We start from the raw sequence: 19,108 nt of genomic DNA on the forward strand, positions 1-19,108 counted from the left end.
TTCTTTAAGTTTCTTTACTTTTCTTTGATTCTAAAAAACATCAAGATGTGACCCAGTCACATCATGTATCAAGAATCTCAGATTAGAAACTTAGCAAAGTTAGATAGTGGACTTTACCTGAAGTAGAGTCAAACTTATTGACTTTAACATCCTTAGGTAAATTTGGCAGCTTCGCAACCAATGCCCCTTTCTTTGGCAATATAAACATATGGACCCTTTGATAATGGTACACGAGACCATCACAGACTTAGCTTTTCTCTTTACCATTTGTTCAACCGAGTTGATTATGGCCGATCCCTTTCCATTGGGAAGAGAATGCTTTTCTGGATTTCCTGTGTCACTATTGTCAATGTCCATCAATTTTTCAGGAAGTTGATCTTAACAAATAGATAAGATCATTAAGGGTCTTGTCATAGTCTGTTTCATAGGTGTTCCAAAAGAACTCACTATGTGACTTAGAAAGTAGTTGAACCACCAACTTTCTCAAGACTTTGACACCCAACTCTCCCGACTTGTCAATATGTGACTACATCTCCAAGATGTGATCACACCTAGACCTTGCCTTGCCAATAGGGCCTGAGTGACCTTAAACTTTTCAAGAACTTGTGGGTTGGGGAGAATAATTGGAGGAGGTGAATGAAGTATGATTTACAAGGGACATCATCTTCATTTAGGAAAGCTTGTTTCAAGAGATTTGGGAAGATCATAACTATCTAAACCAGACATCTTTTGGGAGACATTCAAGATAGTTGATCTTAAGTCCTTAATATAACACCCAATATGAAATATTAAGGCTAGGACCCAACAAACTATTTTATAACTTAGAAGAGGTATGCCGTAATCCAAGCTATAAAATATTTGAAGGTAGGTGAATGATGATTCACCAATTTCCACCAAGATAAACGAAATGTATTATTAGGTTTTAATTGGTTTTTGAAACTCCTAGATCTTTGAGATTCATTGAACTGTTCAAAGGCATGTTTCAATCTCGAGTGTGCCCTTCAAGTTTTGTGACTGGGATGCCGAGGATCACAAAATAAGGTGTGAAGTAACCATGCAAATTACTTGGTACCCTTAAGTGTTTACCCCTCAATCGATGTGCCGGTTAACCACACACGCTCCATCGATACTATGATAAACATTAAATTACCCTTTACCTACCTTGTTAAATACGAGTTATTGTGCCGGTTAACCACACACGCTCCACTAACCGACTTAAACAAAGTGCAAAGTGTAATTTCGTGGATTAGCACCTTATTCACATTTTCCTAAGTAACTAAGATTGGGTATTATTAAGAGTTTAGTTACTTAGTATTTATCATTAATACTTTTAATGAAGGGAGAATTCTAGTCCTGTCAAACCCGTTCGGCTAACGACCCTCCACCAGTCAAGCAAGCGGTGGGTGAGAGTGGACAACCATTAAGTTGCCATTTTATAGGCAACAACCTTATACCCACCTTATAGACCGGCTTCGTGAATGAGGCGTACTAGCGGTAAGACTGACTTTACTCTTATACATATATATATATATTATTAACTTATAATATTATAAAGTATAAGGGTTGAATTTTAAATTTTAAAATTCTAAGGGCTAACTTGGAATTAAAGTATTCATAAGTGAAAACTTTTCAAATTCGAAAACTTGAGGGCAAGTTTTGAAACTATTCAAAACTAATTAATTCCATGATTTATGTGTTTAAAGTAGTTTTAATCCAAAAACTCTTCAAGTTCCATAACTTGAGGACAAGTTATGGAAGACTTTAAACTAATTAAAAGAATTAACTTTTCTTTATTTTATAACTTATGGAATTAATTAAGGTTACACTTTCTTTATTTATTTATTTAATGAAGTGACTCTTGAACCTCCATAGCTTAAGGACAAGACTCTTCATCTTTTGTAACCATTGCCAACTTTTATGAGTTTTATGAAACTTAAATGTGACTTTTCATATAACTTGAGGACAAGTTACAAAAACACATTTTAGAATCATCTCTTAGATTAATTTGGATTGAAAACAACTATTTCACTGAACTTTCTATTAATCTAAGCAACTCATAAGAACAAGATAATTCAAATTAAACTTTTTCATGTAATTAGTCTAAACCTTAAACTAATACAAAACATGAATCTATTGACAATTATCCCTTTGAAATTGGATTAGCATGAACATTACCACACAAAAACAAGTTTATAAGTTCAAAAACATCTTAGGGTAATGTTCCTAGTCCAATTCTAGCCAAAAAAGTCGAATTTATGCTGACTGGGGTTCCAACTCGTCGAGTGCACGAACCAACTCGGCGAGTTGGATGCTTTTTGCCTTGGACTCGGCGAGTCTGCTGGGCAGATAGCATCAAAACTCGATTTTCCAGCTTCTTTTGCAAGTATAACAAGAAAACAAGCCTAGGCTCTGATACCACTGATGGGTTTTGAGCATTCTAACACTCCTAAGTGTACATGCAACCCTAAATACCTTGGATCTATGTTTTCTCTATTATACATGCAAATAAGAACATCCAAGGTATTAACCTAATCTAGCATACAAAACAATGACTATAGCAAGATAGCATACATACCTCTTTGGTGTAAAAAGTCTTCATGAAGCTTTAAGAGCTTAGCCCCAATAGTGTGGAAGCCTCAAGTGGAATCACAAATCACCAAGACACCTTGGAAGACTTTATAGAATATAGATACTTTGTTCTCTCTAGTGAAATTGGCTAGCCCTTCTTAGTGTACCACACTAGTGCCAACTTCACCAACCAAGGACATCTTTATATAGTGTGGAGGATTAGGGTTAAACCCTAATACCCATGACCTTTCATTTCCTAGGATCCATGGGTTAAACACTCTATGGACTATCCATGAAAGCTTAGCCCAGCCTAAATGAACTTGGCCCATTCCATATATATAAGAGTCAATATTTAATTAGTTCCTTTTGATCACTTAATTAATTATAAATTAATTCTTGATCAATACTAATTAAATAATATGATTCCATAATAATATATTATCCATATAAATTGTGTCGGTGAAGTGCAACCCAAATGGACCATGCCGGGTTGGGTCAAGTACATACCAAATATAGTTATGGACTTAGACATTAATCCAACAAAAACAACATGTTATTAAATCATCCATATGTATTTACAACTGTGTTTTCATTCAGCAGATTTTCACATACTACAAAATGTGATGCATGAAATGGTTTTCTATCTTAAAAATACTTTGTTATCAAATGTATTACTTTTGAAACGTTTATTTAAAATGACATCAAGTCACTTTTATTATTGTTTCAAAACTCTTAGATGTCTTACAAAACCATTTTTACCTTCTTGAGCAAAACTACATTTATACACATATGTTCTTATATATGTATTGATGTTATAGTTTTCATTTCTTCATTTAGTTTCCTTCACTCTTGTGTAACAAGGGTGTATAAACCTACTTGAACAATCAATTACCTTTTAGTTAACTATCATAGGGATAGTTAGAAAATATCAAACATTATTCCTATTACAAGGAATCACACAAGAGTCAGTTCATTCATGAGTACATATACATATACTTACCTGATACATGAGTACATATATATAGACTTATCTGATACATGAGTACATATACATATACTTACCTGATACACGAGTACCGTTACATAGATGCATTATCCTGTATTCACTTACCTGGATACTTGTACCTTGAGTTACAAGGAAGATTTATTAGAGTCTTCTCTGTAAATTGTCTTTCCTATCCCAGTTCAACGGGATATCTAGGCGGGACTAACCATTCCGAATCCCAACTGATTAGCACCAGTGGTTGATGACCATCTACGGAGGTCTAAGGTTAATACTTATACTAGGTAGATCGATTTCGGGACTAACCCTCCTTCCATTCTGTTGCTACTACAGAGGATGAGTGGACAATCTTCGGATGTTCATCAGGTTATACTTTTCGCTTACTGCGATGTTGTGTTAGTCCTAGTACCAAGTGATAACACTTACATTAGTACATTTTCCTAATTACTTTATTTTGTGATACTTTCACATAAACGAGGAGTTAGACTATGTACTTTAGTGCTAGTCAATAGAAAGGAAAAACTACCACTTTACTTACAGAACATTCGGGTCTTGGTAGAAGACTACATTTCATAATAATAGAAAATAAGGGATTTTCTAGGGCTTTTAATACTTATATCAACATTTTCATTTAAAAGATTTACATGGCATTCATAACAGCTTTTCAAACCAAGACAACGACACTTAAATACTTATGAATTGACTAGCTTTAAAGCTGAAACTCTCTTTCAAAATAACTTGTATTCTCAGGTCACCAGTAGACAGGTACGATGGCCAGGTTTTGAGAAGATGGAGCACAGACAAATCTCGTCTTTTATTTTGATTATATATTTTTGGCGTCTTATTACAATGAAAGAACACACATGTATTAAAACTTTACTTATAATGCAATGGATGATGTTGCTGCTTGTTTAGTATTTTACACTGTTGTGATACTGTACATGACGTCCTCCACCCCGGAACGTTTCCGCCGATCACGGTTTTAGGGTGTGACAGAATGGTATCAGAGCATTGTTTATAGTGAATATAGTATATCAACCCATAAAAGATATACTAACTATAAATACATAGGGATTAAAACACTCGGTCTAAGAGTTATACTTTTAAATAATAAAATATTTAAGTAAGTATACGTTCCTGCATTCATATTAAAATCAGTGTCACAATGACAAGAACAAAAGTATTACGATTGTTGAATATAACAAGTAAGCCTGGGGATATATGGTCAGTCTTGGGAATGGTATAGCCTGATCAACTATGATGGTCCAAGGAGTGATTAGCATATGCCGAAGAATGGTTGTGATGTGGCAACAAGTCTAAAAACTTACTAACATAACCATAAAGAAATACCATAGGGGTATTTGGTATTACTGTAATTACCTTAGTCAGTTCGCCTATTTAGCCATATCTTATATCCCTTTTCTCGCGTAGATTAAAATGGCTGGATTTCACCATGGCGATTCGTACTTCCCAAACCAAGGAAATGTTGGTTGGCTAGAGGCGGAGCCTGAAGTCAACAACGTACCCCCAGCTGCTCAAAACCGAAACCTGAACCCCCACCCTGCATTTCAAGGACCCACACCCCTGTGGGCTACAAACTTGAATACATGGAGCCAGGAACAAGGTTAGCCCATTCCCTACAATGGAGACCGAAGTTTCTGTTGGAATAGTGTCTAAGGCTGCAACTATATTAGGCAAGTATTTGACCCGATTGTGCATGGTCCTTTTGGGTTGCCTTCACCATAGCAACTTGATAGGATGATTTATTAAGAGAGAGTAAATATTATTAATATATTATGGGAATAATATAAAGAATAATATATTTTCATTTGATTAATATAAGTCATAGAATTAATTGGAATTAATTTGGTGACTTGAAGAGGTTAATTAAATAAAGGGGTATAAACTGTCAATTGTTTGATAGTTAAGCTTTAGACTGTAAATCCTTATAGATATATAGTGGACGGATTCTAGAAGCTAGGATAGCTTCAAAATCGTCCATGACTTATCTAAGGAAAGGATTTGGATAGCCTTAAGAGAAGATTATCCAATTAGGGTTTAGGTTGTAACCCTTAAGGAGTCTACAAGTATAAATAGATCCCATGGGCAAGGGAAATCGACACCTCACCTAAAGTAAGAGAACCCTGGCCGATTTCCTCCCCTCTCCACTCTCATAAATCATCTTCCTTGCTATTGGTGTTTGTAAGCCATTAGAGGAGTGAAAATTGTGACTCTAGAAGCTCCAAGACTACAAGATCAACAAGGAATTCAAATGTATAGTTCTAAATCTATTTCAATGTTGTTATTTAACCTAATTAGCCATTAGAAGTCTTGGATTCAAAGCATGTTTAATTAGAAAGCCTAGATCCAAGCATTAGAGTTTTGCATGCGCACATAGGAAAGTTCTTATGGCTAAAACCCATCAGTGGTATCAGAGCCTAGCTTGGTTTTCTTTAAATTGTTGCTTGATTAACTGAAACAAACCTGCAAAATTCAATTTTTTGGTTTCTGAGTCATGGACTCGGCCAGTAGGCCTGACTCGGCGAGTCCCTTTGTGCACTCAGCGAGTCCAGGCGTCAGGAATGGCCAGATTCGGGATTTTTTCATAATTATCTTATGAAAACTTACCATAATCATAATAGATCAACCTAAATCCGATTTTTTGATATATATATATGACTATTATCTTGATCTAGTTAAAGGTATTTATCAACTAATAAAATATTTAATTTCCTTATATGATAATTAATTAATTATTTTAATTATTTTGGTAATTATCTTTCAAAGAAATCTTGAATAAAATAAAATATAGATAATTAGGATATTAATTGTTAATTGGAATTATTTGTTATTTGATCGTCTATGTTTTAAATGTTTAAAACTTGCCCTCAAGTTTTGAAATTTATATTTGTGATTAAAAGTTTTAATTTAGACAACTTAAATTTCAAACCCTAGATTTTAAAAGGTTTAAAATACAACCCTATACTAATATGATATTACTAGAATAATATATATATATATATATATATATATATATATATATATATATATATATATATATATATATATGTATAACTAAATGCTAGTCTTACCGTTAGTAGGCCTCATTCACGAAGCCGATCTATAAGGTGGGTATAAGGTTGCGGCCTATAAAATGGCGCTTAATGGGTGTACACTCACACCCACCGCTTGCTTGATTGGTGGAGGGTCGTTAGCCGAACGGGTAGGATAAGGAAACCTCATCCTCTCATTAAAAGTATAATAAGTAATACAAAGTAACTACACATTTTTAAAAATTTCCCAATCTTAGTTACTTTAGGAAAAGTGAATTGATGCAATCCCATGAAATTACACTTTGCACCCTTGCCAAGAAGTTAGTGGAGCGTGTGTGGTTTACCGGCACACTAATTGGTCCTAAGGAAAGGTGGCAAAGGGTGATTCATTGTTTATCATAGTTCGATGGAGCGTGTGTGGTTTACTGGCACATCGAATAGGTGATCGTTACAATGAAGGCACCATGTGAATTTGCATGGTAATTCACACCCGCTTTGTGATCCTCGGTATCCCAATCACAAACAAGAGGGGCATATCGAGATTTAAACATGCCATTGAATAGTTTTAATGAATCTCTTTCGAACATAGGAATTCTCAATACACTTAGGACTAATAGTTAAGTTTTGTGATGGAGAATTAGTGAATCATCATTCACTTACCTTCAATTTATTTGAATGTTAGATTACGGCATCCCTTTTCTAATATGTAAATGTTATTGTTGGATCCTAGCCCTAATTTTCTTATTGGGTGATAATTAGGGATTCTTATTCTAATCTATCTTTGTCCTTTTTCTTTTAAAGATGTCGAACGCAAACAACGCTGCTGCTAGTTCTTTAACGTTGATGAGCCTTTGCCAAAAGGTCACCTTCGATGGAACGAACTTTAGCGAATGGATAAGGTAGATTCACACCATTGCTCGCTATGAGGATAAGGAGTATGTCCTCGATGAGAAGCTCGAGAAAATCAACCCTGAAATCGCTACTCCGGGCGAAATCACCGCTTTTGAGACTCATGAGCGAGATGCAACGAAGGTACATTGCATCATGATTGCCACCATGAACTCTGAATTCCAAAATTCCTACGAGGACATGTACCCGTACGAGATGCACCAAGACTTATTGGAGAGATAACACCAGAACGCGAGACAAGAGTGTTATGAGATTTTCACCAACATGATTTCCGCTAAGATGGGTCATGGAGAATCTCTTACCGTGCACCTGCAAAAGATGCAAAGGTATGTCGACCGCCTTCGTAAGTTAAATGTTGACTTTGGAGAAGACTTGGCGATCGACATGGTGCTTCACTGTTTGCCTCCGATGTACAACCAATTTAGGATGAACTACCACATGAACAAAGAAGAGGTCACCCTAAGCAAACTCCAAGGTCTCTTGAGGGTTGCTGAGAGCAACTTCAAAGACAAGTCTGTTGCACCGACTCCCAATCCACCTGCTGAGAGCAATTTCATCGAAGAACTATCGCAAGGTCAAAGCCCGAGATGGTGCCTCTTCTAGTGGGACCAAAGTTGATCCCGCTAAGCCCTGTCCTAACCCGAAGGAGGCAGAGTGCCACCACTGCCACAAGATAGGACATTGGAAGAGAAGCTGCCCAGAGTACCTGCAAGCAATCAAAGAAGGAAAGATCAAGCCATCTTTCGCAGGTATATACACAATTAAATCTAACAATTCAAATCATGCTATTTCTTGGTTTCTTGATACTGGTTGTGGTTATCACATTTGTTCTAATGTGTAGGGACTTAGAAGAAGTAGGGATATGGAGCAAGGAAGGATCAATCTAATCATGGGGAACAGAAGATCGTCGCCTGTGACCAAGATTGGAGTGTATTCTTTAGCGCTTAGGAATAATTTGTGTTTAGATTTCAACAATTGTTGCTATTCGCCAGAAATGGCTAGAAACATCATTTCATTTCATGGTTTATATAGAAAAGGATTTAGATTTTCTTTTAATAATGAGAATGGTTCTATTTTGGCTTATCTAAATGGTGTCTTTTACTTTGAAGCTATACCATGTAATGGAATATATGAAACTGTTATGATTGTTGATAACTTAGGAAATGATGTTTTGAATATAGATTCTTCCACTAGTATGGATAAAGCATCCTTGTGGCATTGTCGTCTTGGACATGTCAACAAGAAACGCATAGCCCAACTCCAAAAGGATGGAACGTTGGAGTCATTCGACCTTAGGGAAGATGACACATGCGAGTCTTGTTTACTTGGAAAGATGACTAAGTCACCCTTCACGAGTACATGTGAAAGGGGTGAAGGTCTATTGGACCTAATACATACCGATGTATGTGGACCGTTTAGATCAACCACGAAGGATGGGAACCGCTTCTATGTGACCTTTACCGATGATTATAGTAGATATGGGTATATCTATTTAATCAAGCAAAAGTCAGAAACCTTTGAAAAGTTCAAAGAGTTCAAGAATGAAGTAGAGAATCAATTAGGCAGGAAAATCAAGATGCTTCGATCCGATCGAGGAGGAGAGTACCTAAGTCTTGAATTCCACGATTATCTCAAGGAGTGTGGAATAGTTTCGCAATTGACGTCTCCTAGGACACCGCAGTTGAATGGTGTGGCAGAAAGGCGTAATCGAACCTTATTGGATATGGTTCGCTCTATGATGAGTCGTGCTTCACTACCTATCTCTTTTTGGGGGTATGCCTTAGAGATTGCCGCCCATATCCTTAACCGAGTCCCTACTAAGAAAGTTGCCAAAACACCTCACGAGATGTGGACAGGGAAAGCTCCCTCGTTGGCACATATCAAGGTTTGGGGTTGCGAGGCTTTCGTAAGACGAGATACTCACGACAAGCTCGAACCTCGAAGTGAGTGATGTATTTTCATCGGCTACCCGCAGACATCCTTTGGATATCTCTTCTATAGACCGAAGGACAATGTTGTCTTCGTTGCGAGGAGAGGAGTTTTCCGAGAGCGAGAACTCATAAGCCAAGAAGACAGTGGGAGGCAAATCGAACTTGAAGAGATTCAAGAGTCTATGGATGAAGGAACCTCTACCGCTGGCACTCAATCCGAGGAGGAAACTCCGGTTGAACCGATTGACGAATCCTTACCTCTTAGACGTTCCGATAGAGTTAGAGTTCATCCCCAGTTTTATGGTTTTCATATTACTACCGAAGGGGACACGTATATTAGTGATGGTACACTAGTAAATCTTAACGAACCTAATAGCTATAAGGAAGCCATGGCAGGCCCGGAGTCTGCGAAGTGGAAAGAGGCAATGGATAGCGAGATCCAATCCATGTATGACAACCAAGTTTGGAATTTGGTTGATTATGTGCCCGGACGTAAGACCGTTGGGTGCAAATAGATCTTCAAGAAGAAGATTGACGTGGATGGAAAAGTACACACATATAAAGCGCGATTGGTTGCGAAGGGCTTTACTCCAACTCGCGGAGTTGACTGTGATGAGACCTTCTCACCAGTTGCGAAGATTAAATCTATTAGAGTGAAACTAGTGATTGCCGCATTTCATGATTATGAGATTTGGAAAATGGATGTCAAGACCGCTTTCCTTAACGGAAAGTTGGCTGAGGATGTTTACATGGCTCAGCCAGAGGGGTTTGTGGATCCGAAGCATCCGAATAGAGTGTGTAAGCTTGAGAAGTCCATTTATGGACTTAAGCAAGCATCTCGCAGATGGAATCTTTGCTTCAATGAGAAAGTCAAAGAGTTTGGATTTGTACGAAGTAAAGACGAATCTTGTGTATATGTCAAAGCCAGTGGGAGTATAGTAAGCTTCCTCGTTCTATATGTCGATGACATATTACTCATAGGAAACGACATCCCGACTCTGCAGGTGGTTAAGTCCCTGCTCGGGAAGTGCTACGCTATGAAGGACCTCGGAGAGGCTTCTTACATTTTGGGAATAAGGATAGTAAGAGAAAGAAGTAAGAGACTAATTGGACTTAGTCAGAATATTTACTTGGATAAAGTACTAAAACGATTTAGTATGGAAAACTCGAAGAGGGGAGAATTACTGATACAGAGTAATGCCAAGTTGAGTAAGACTCAAAGTCCGAGTACCGAAGCTGAGATAGCAGAAATGAGCCGAGTACCATACGCTTCCGCAGTTGGCTCAATCATGTGCGCTTTGATTTGTACTCGCCCTGATGTAGCCTTCTCTTTGAGCATGGTTAGCAGATATCAGGGGAATCCTGGCAGAGCACATTGGATTGCGGTGAAGAATATCCTTAAGTACCTTTGGAGGACGAAGGAATGGTTCTTAGTCCTCGGAGGGAGTGATGACTTGAAGGTGCGAGAGTATAGTGACGCCAGTTTTCAGACCGACAGGGACAACTACCATTCGCAGTCGGGCTAGGTCTTTACCCTAAATGGAGGAGCAGTGAAATGGAAGAGTTCCAAGCAGGAGACCGTAGCTGATTCAACGTGCGAATCAGAGTACATTGCAGCGAACGAAGCGTCGAAGGAGGCAATATGGCTGAAGAACTTCATCGGTGATCTTGGAGTTGTACCTGCCATAAAGGAGCCCATGGAGATTTTCTGTGATAACGAAGGAGCAGTTGCCTTGACCAAGGAACCGAGGGATCATGGTAGATCAAGACATATCGACAGAAAATATCATTTCATTAGACATCGAGTAGAAGAAGGACAACTCGTAGTGAAGAGGATATCATCAGAAGATAACCCAGCAGATCCGCTTACGAAGGGACTGAGTAGGGTTAAGCACTTGCAGCATGCTAGGAGTATTGGGCTGAAGGATGATATTAGCATAGATTAGATAGTATTAGAAACGTGTAATAGATAAATGTAATTAACATTTGATGATTAAATAAAGGAGTTTTATTTATGAGTAATGTTACTGTCTTATGTTAATTGTTTAACTATTGTTTCACTTTGCATGTTTTGACTTCCAGAATAATTGAGTTTATTAGGAATAATCGAATTGTTCAAATTATCCACAATCGTTCATATGTTGGAAGTAGATATGAATGAAGATTGTCATGAATTGGTGTGTAGATTGTCTAAATGGTTTTAGACATAGCAAAGGGTTGCTACAACATTCACGAGTGCTTATGAACTAGTTTTGAGCATTGGAACAAACCCGCGCTTGCTGGAATCACCTTATGGAATATGATATAAAAGGGTGATCGCAAGACGATAATATCATATAGTCTTAAAACCTAGATATATGGTTTGTTATTTGTTAATTGGTTCTACATTGATAATGCGAAAACGCATCAGTAACTCGGTGTTATAAAACGCATTGTTGTGTATAGTTGATTAATGAATAAGTAAATGCATATAACTCGAAGTTTATCTGTAACTTTTATCTAAGAAGGTAAAAGTGATATCTCGGCCGCTCGATGATTTTATTTGACTTATGTGCCGGGCCCGGTCAGAACTGAATTGATGTGTTCGATTAAGTTCTATGTCAAATAAATCAGAGATCGAGAAACCTAAATTCTTGACTAACAATTCCATAGGATTGTCAGCATGATATCTAACAGAGGACTGTACGATCCCTTATCTAAAGGACAAGATTGATTAGATTAGAGTTTGACAGCATCTTTGAGAGCTACGATTGCAAACCGAATTGTACTTGTGCATATAGTTACTAGACTTATCCAAGTGTGAGACTGTTGGAATAGTGTCTAAGGCTGCAACTATATTAGGCAAGTATTTGACCCGGTTGTGAATGGTCCTTTTGGGTTGCCTTCACCATAGCAACTTGATAGGATGATTTATTAAGAGAAAGTAAATATTATTAATATATTATGGGAATAATATAAAGAATAATATACTGTTATTTGATTAATATAAGTCATAGAATTAATTGGAATTAATTTGGTGACATAAAGAGGTTAATTAAATAAAGGGCTATAAACTGTCAATTGTTTGATAGTTAAGCTTTAGACTATAAATCCTTATATATATAGTGGACAGATTCGAGAAGCTAGGATAGCTTCAAAATCGTCCATGACTTATCTAAGGAAAGGATTTGGATAGCCTTAAGAGAAGATTATCCAATTAGGGTTTAGGTTGTAACCCTTAAGGAGTCTACAAGTATAAATAGACCCCATGGGCAAGGGAAATCGACACCTCACTTAAAGTAAGAGAACCTGGCCGATTTCCTCCCCTCTCCTCTCTCATAAATCATCTTCCTTGCTATTGGTGTTTGTAAGCCATTAGAGGAGTGACAATTGTGACTCTAGAAGCTCCAAGACTACAAGATCAACAAGGAGTTCAAAGGTATGGTTCTAGATCTGTTTCAATGTTGTTATTTAACCTAATTAGCCATTAGAAGTCTTGGATTCAAAGCATGTTTAATTAGAAATCCTAGATCCAAGCATTAGGGTTTTGCATGCGCACATAGGAAAGTACTTATGGCTAAAACCCATCAGTTTCTACAACCCGTCTGAACGAGGTTCTGTTGATAGAGTCCTACTAATCATGGTGCGTTGGATTTCTCAGAACACGATGATGGATCAAGCGACTATCAATCAAGTCTTGGAAGTTGACGCCAACTCTGGTGTTAACACTGTCCACATTCGCCAACTAGAGTCTGCTCATGAAAGGACTCTGGTCTGCAATGCAAATCTGCAAAGGGAACTTGCTGAAACTCAAGCTGTAGTTAGAGAAGTTAGAGCTCAGCAAGTGAGAGCGGACAGGCGTATAAGGGACATAGAACGTCTCCTGTCATAATCGAGAACTCATGCTAGTAATTCTCGTCGCCGATAGAATTTCGACGACTCATCTTTTGAGTATAACCTAGTTTACGTAAAACTTTGGTCTAATTTCATTTCTTAATAAATCTTAGACCTGTTAGGTTTTGATCGGGTCTTAATTCTGTCAAAAAATTTCCATCTTAGTTGATGTAAGGCCTACTTCTAGGCCATTTTTCCCGAACATTTTACATCTGTAATTCCAGTATTATTGACAGATATCTAATCATATGGAAATTATTATCCAAATGCTGTCATCTTCATTTTAGTCATTCTATTCATTTGTTGTTGGGATATGGGGAGTTAGTCCATGAGACACATTCATTATTCATTTATTCTTATCCATGTCGTCATCTTTTAAACGTATAGTGAAAGGTGCCGCCTCGCAGAAATCCCAGGCGTAACCCAAACAACGAAGCACCGATACCACCACCTCAACCTCTTCAACCACCTACTCCTTTCGATGCCAACATGTTCCAGGCAGCTTTCGCAGCAGCAGTTGCAGCTGCTGTCTTAGCAATCAACGCTCCTGTCCCTAGTGGATCGGGATCCGGTGCACCTCCCTCAAACCACGGCGAAAGCCATGGACACTCTCGGGAATGCACCTATAAGGATTTCACGAACGCCAAGCCCCGCAGCTTCAATGGTACTGGTGGGGTTATGGTGTTAAGGCAATGGATTGAAAAGATGGAATCCGTCTTTGAAATCTGAGCTTGCCAAGAAGGCAACAAGGTCAAGTTCGTAGCTTGTACCTTCTCTGACAGAGCACTAACATGGTGGAACGGCCATGTTAAGTATCTGACTTTGGTGGTGGCGTATTCCATCAGCTGGGAAAAGTTGAAAGACATGCTGATGAAAGAGTACTGTCCTCGAGGTGAAGTACAAAAACTCGAGCAAGAATTCTGGGGTCTACAAATGGTTGGATCCGACATCACGACCTACGCAAATAGGTTCTGTGATCTGGCAAACCTATGCCCTGATATGGTTGCTCTCGAGAGCAAGAATATTGAGAGATATATCTGGGGACTGTCGCTCCAGATCTAGTCAAGTGTGTTAGCTTACAAGCCTATTACTTTCGATGGCGCCAAGGAACTGGCACAATCTGTTATAGATCACAGGAAACCTCAGAACCCAACAATCCCTGCACCTGTAACACCAAAGGCCAACAACAACAAGAAAGGGTGGTCTAAGAGGAAAAGAGGGGCTTCGCAAGAATCCTCCAAGAAACAACAACTTGTGGCAATCAATGCTGCCACAGTGACTCCCGTTGTCGCTGCGAACCCCTTACTAGAAAAAACTTATGCTGGATCTCTCCCGAAGTGCAACAAATGCAGCTTCCACCACCGCAGACCTTGCAGGGAGATGCAATGCACTAACTGCAACAGGAAGGGACACACAGTCCGTTTCTGCCAGATTCCAACAGCTCAGGCCGCCCAGGTTCCTAATGCCGGTATGGGCCAAACTTTCTACGGTTGTGGCGAAGTGGGCCACTACAAGAGGAACTGCCCTAAAGCGGGGATGGCTGGAGGGGTAGGGAGAGTTAAGGCCCTAGGCCACGCGGAAGCAGTAGCTGATCCTACGATAGTTACTGGTACGTTCCTCCTCGATAACTCATATGCTTGCATACTTTTCGACAGTGGAGCAGAGAGAAGTTTCGTAAGTCACAAATTTGCACACCTGCTTAAACAAAAACCATGTGCATTAGATAATTCATTCACGGTAGAAATGGCTAACGGGAAAACAGAGAGTACAAATTGCATATACGTAGGTTGTACCTTCACTTTAGATGGCCATACTTTCAAGATAGATCTCATGCCGGTCCCAATTAAATGTTTCAACGTTATCATCGGTATGGACTGGTTGAGTCTTCTTTGCGCCGACATCTTGTGCTTTGAAAAAGCAGTTCGTCTTAACCTTCCTAACAACGAAACCTTAATTATCTACGGTGAAAAACCTAGTACGAGTCTTCGCATCATTTCGTGCATTCAAGCCCAGAAGTGCTTATGAAAGGAATACCATGCGTTCCTCGCACACGTCGTCGACACAAGTCAAAAAATGAAAGACATACAGAACATCCCAGAAGTATGCGACTTTCCCGAAATCTTCCCAAAAGAACTTCCCGGTTTACCACCACAACGCCAAGTCGAGTTCCGAATCGACTTAGTGCCAGGAGCTACCCCCGTAGTCAAATCTCCATTTCGTCTGGCACCGGCCGAAATGCAGGAACTTTCCAGTCAGCTTAACGAACTTCTCAAGAAGGGATTCATTTGACCAAGCTTCTCACCATGGGGAGCACCGGTCTTGTTCGTCAAGAAGAAGGATGCATTGTTTCGCATGTGCATCGACTATAGAGAACTCAACAAGGTTACCATTAAAAATCATTATCCTTTGCCTCGCATTGACGATTTATTTGATCAACTTTAAGGAGACAACTACTTCTCGTAGATAGATCTACGATCTGGATATCACCAACTACGAGTGTTAGAGGAGGATGTTCCCAAGACAGCCTTCCGAACTCGTTATGGGCACTACGAGTTTGTAGTGATGCCGTTCGGATTAACTAACGCACCCGTAGTATTCATGGATCTGATGAATAGGGTGTGTCGTCCTTACTTGGATCAGTTCGTCATCGTCTTCATTGATGACATACTCATCTACGCTCGAAGTAAGGAGGAACATAGTCAACATCTCCGTAGCGTCTTAGAAACACTGCGGACGGAGAAGCTTTATGCGAAGTTCTCCAAGTGCGAATTTTGGATCCGACAAGTCGAATTTTTGGGCCATGTTGTTAGCGAAGAGGGTATACACGTGGACCCTTCCAAAATCAAGGCCATCGAGAACTGGTCAGCACCGAAGACACCTACAGAAATTCGTCAATTTCTAGGTCTGGCTAGATACTATCGCAGGTTCATTCAGAACTTCTACCGCATAGCGGAACCTGTTACAACACTGACCCAGAAGGGCGTAGCCTTTGACTGGGAAGAGAAACAAGAAAGAACGTTTCAAACGCTCAAGCAAGCCTTATGCACCGCACCAATACTATCCCTCCCCGAAGGAATAGAAGACTTCATTGTCTATTGCGATGCATCCAATCAAGGACTCGGATGTGTTCTAATGCAGCGAGGTAAAGTCATAGCCTATGCCTCGAGACAGCTGAAGACACATAAGGTTAACTACACCACCCACGATCTTGAGCTAGGAGCAGTTGTGTTCGCTCTAAAGATCTGGAGACACTACCTGTATGGTACAAAAGCACGATCTTTACAGACCACAAGAGTCTACAACACATTTTCGACCAGAAGGAGCTCAACATGAGACAACGACGGTGGGTCGAGCTACTCAGTGATTACGAGTGCGATATTTGTTATCATCCGGGTAAAGCCAATGTAGTAGCCGATGCCCTAAGTCGGAAAGAATATACTGGTCGTAGAGTCAAATCTTTGACTCTAACTATCCATTCACACTTGTCCACGCAAATTAAGGAGGCTCAGCTCGACGCTTTGAAACCTGAAAATGTGGCTGGTGAATCCCTTAGAGGGATGGATAAGAACTTGAAAGTCAAGGGTGGCGGAGCCTTATACCTCATGGATCGGATATGGACACCGAAACACGGTGGCTTTAGAGACTTGGTCATGACGGAAACTCACAACACACGTTATTCCGTCCACCCGGGTTCAGATAAGATGTATCTGGATCTTTAAAAGTTATACTGGTGGCCTAACATGAAAGCAGATATTGCTACCTTCGTAAGTAAATGCCTTACTTGCACAAAGGTCAAGGTCGAGTACCAGAAACCCTCCGGTCTTCTACAGCAAACGGAGATACCAGAATGGAAGTGGGAGTGGATCACTATGGACTTCCTAACCAAGTTGCCTAAGACGACGGGTGGACTTGATTCCATATGGGTCATCGTCGATAGACTGACCAAGTTTGCACACTTCTTTCCAATCAAAGAAATAGACAAGATGGAGAAACTTACAAGAACTTACATTAGGGAGATTGTGAGACTACACGGTGTTCCGTTATCTATTATCTTGGACAGAGATAGTAGATTCACTTCGAGGTTCTAGCAGTCACTACAAAGTTCCCTAGGAACTAGGTTAGACATGAGTACGGCCTACCATCCACAGACCGACGGGAAAACTGAGAGAACTATCCAAACCTTAGAAGATATGTTGCGCGCCTGTGTGATTGACTTTGAAAAAGCTTGGGATACCCATTTACCCCTCGTTGAATTATCCTACAACAACAGTTATCACACGAGCATAAAGGCAGCTCCATTCGAGGCCCCCTATGGCCGAAAGTGCAGATCCCCTCTGTGTTGGGCTGAGGTGGGTGATACCAAGTTAGCTAGGGGACGAGTTCCCAAAAGCACTCTCACGGGTGCGGAGATCATTCGGGAAACGACAGAGAAGATCGTTCAAATTCGTGAACGATTGAAAGCCTCTAGAGACCGACAGAAGAGGTACGCTGACAAGCGAAGGAAACCGTTGGAATTCCAGGTGAGCGACCGAGTCCTACTGAAGGCTTCACCCTGGAAGGGCTTGATACGCTTTGGAAAATGTGGGAAGATCAATCCAAGATACATTGGGCCTTTCGAGATTCTCGCGAGAATCGGCCCTGTAGCTTACAAACTTAATCTACCGCGTGAACTCAATAACATATATCCTACCTTCCACGTGTCGAACTTGAAAACGTGACTATCCGACGAGATTCTTGTTATTCCACTCGACGAGATCGAGATCAACGAGAGCCTCAACTTCGTGGAGGAACTAGTAGAGATCATGGACCGAGAAGTCAAGCAAACGAAACAAAGCCGTATCCCAATAGTGAAGGTTCGCTGGAACGCAAAACGGGGACCTGAATTCACTTGGGAACGAGAGGATCAGATGAAACGGAAATATCCTCATCTTTTTCCTTAGTTTCCTGTAAATACTTTATTTGCTTAGACTTTAATTTCGGGACGAAATTCCCTTTAACAGGGGGATGATGTGACAACCCGAAATTTCCATTCGGTCAAACCCTCAAAGTCAACCACTTCGTATCATAAATTAATATCATTATATCTTATTTTTAAGAAATAAAAAGTTCTTTTGATTATTTTAATATTATTTTTATACGAATGGGTGAAAGAAAGTGTCGTCTTGGGTTTTAAATTTTTAAAACCGCAAACACCTCGCGTCTTAGAAACTCTCGGCCAAACTATTTCGTTTGAGTCGAAAATTCATACCAAAATCCAAAAACTCATGCTTATCCATGAGTTTACTCCTTAAGTCTAGTCAATAGGAGTTTACTCCCCATTTATCCAAAAGAGTAAACTCCCAAAAGAGTAAACTCAAGAAACATTCTCAAGTATCAAACTAGAAAAAATTCCAAATCTTCAATCTTGTAAGTGTTCTAACCATTTCAAGTTAGTAAAGCACTTAATCTAGTGTTTGCGCATCTATTCATCCATTCACTTTTGTGTTTTGATTAGATTTCCAAAAATACCAAGAACACCAAGAACACACACTAAGTGTTCTTGGACTTTTAGCATACTTCAAGCTTCCTTATAGTAAGTACTTCACTCCTTGAGTCTTATTGAGTTAGTATTACAAGTTAGCAACAAGAAAATATGCCAAGAACACATGGAACAAGGTGTTCACGGTCCAAGAAGGTTCTTGGGCCGTAAACACCATATAAGGCACCAAAGTGTGCCTAAGTCAAAAATCTAAGCACTAGTTGGATGTTTAAACCTTCCTTAATATGTTTGA

The sequence above is a fragment of the Lactuca sativa genome, chromosome 1, assembly GCF_002870075.4.
Source record: "Lactuca sativa cultivar Salinas chromosome 1, Lsat_Salinas_v11, whole genome shotgun sequence".
Classification (NCBI taxonomy): domain Eukaryota; kingdom Viridiplantae; phylum Streptophyta; class Magnoliopsida; order Asterales; family Asteraceae; genus Lactuca; species Lactuca sativa.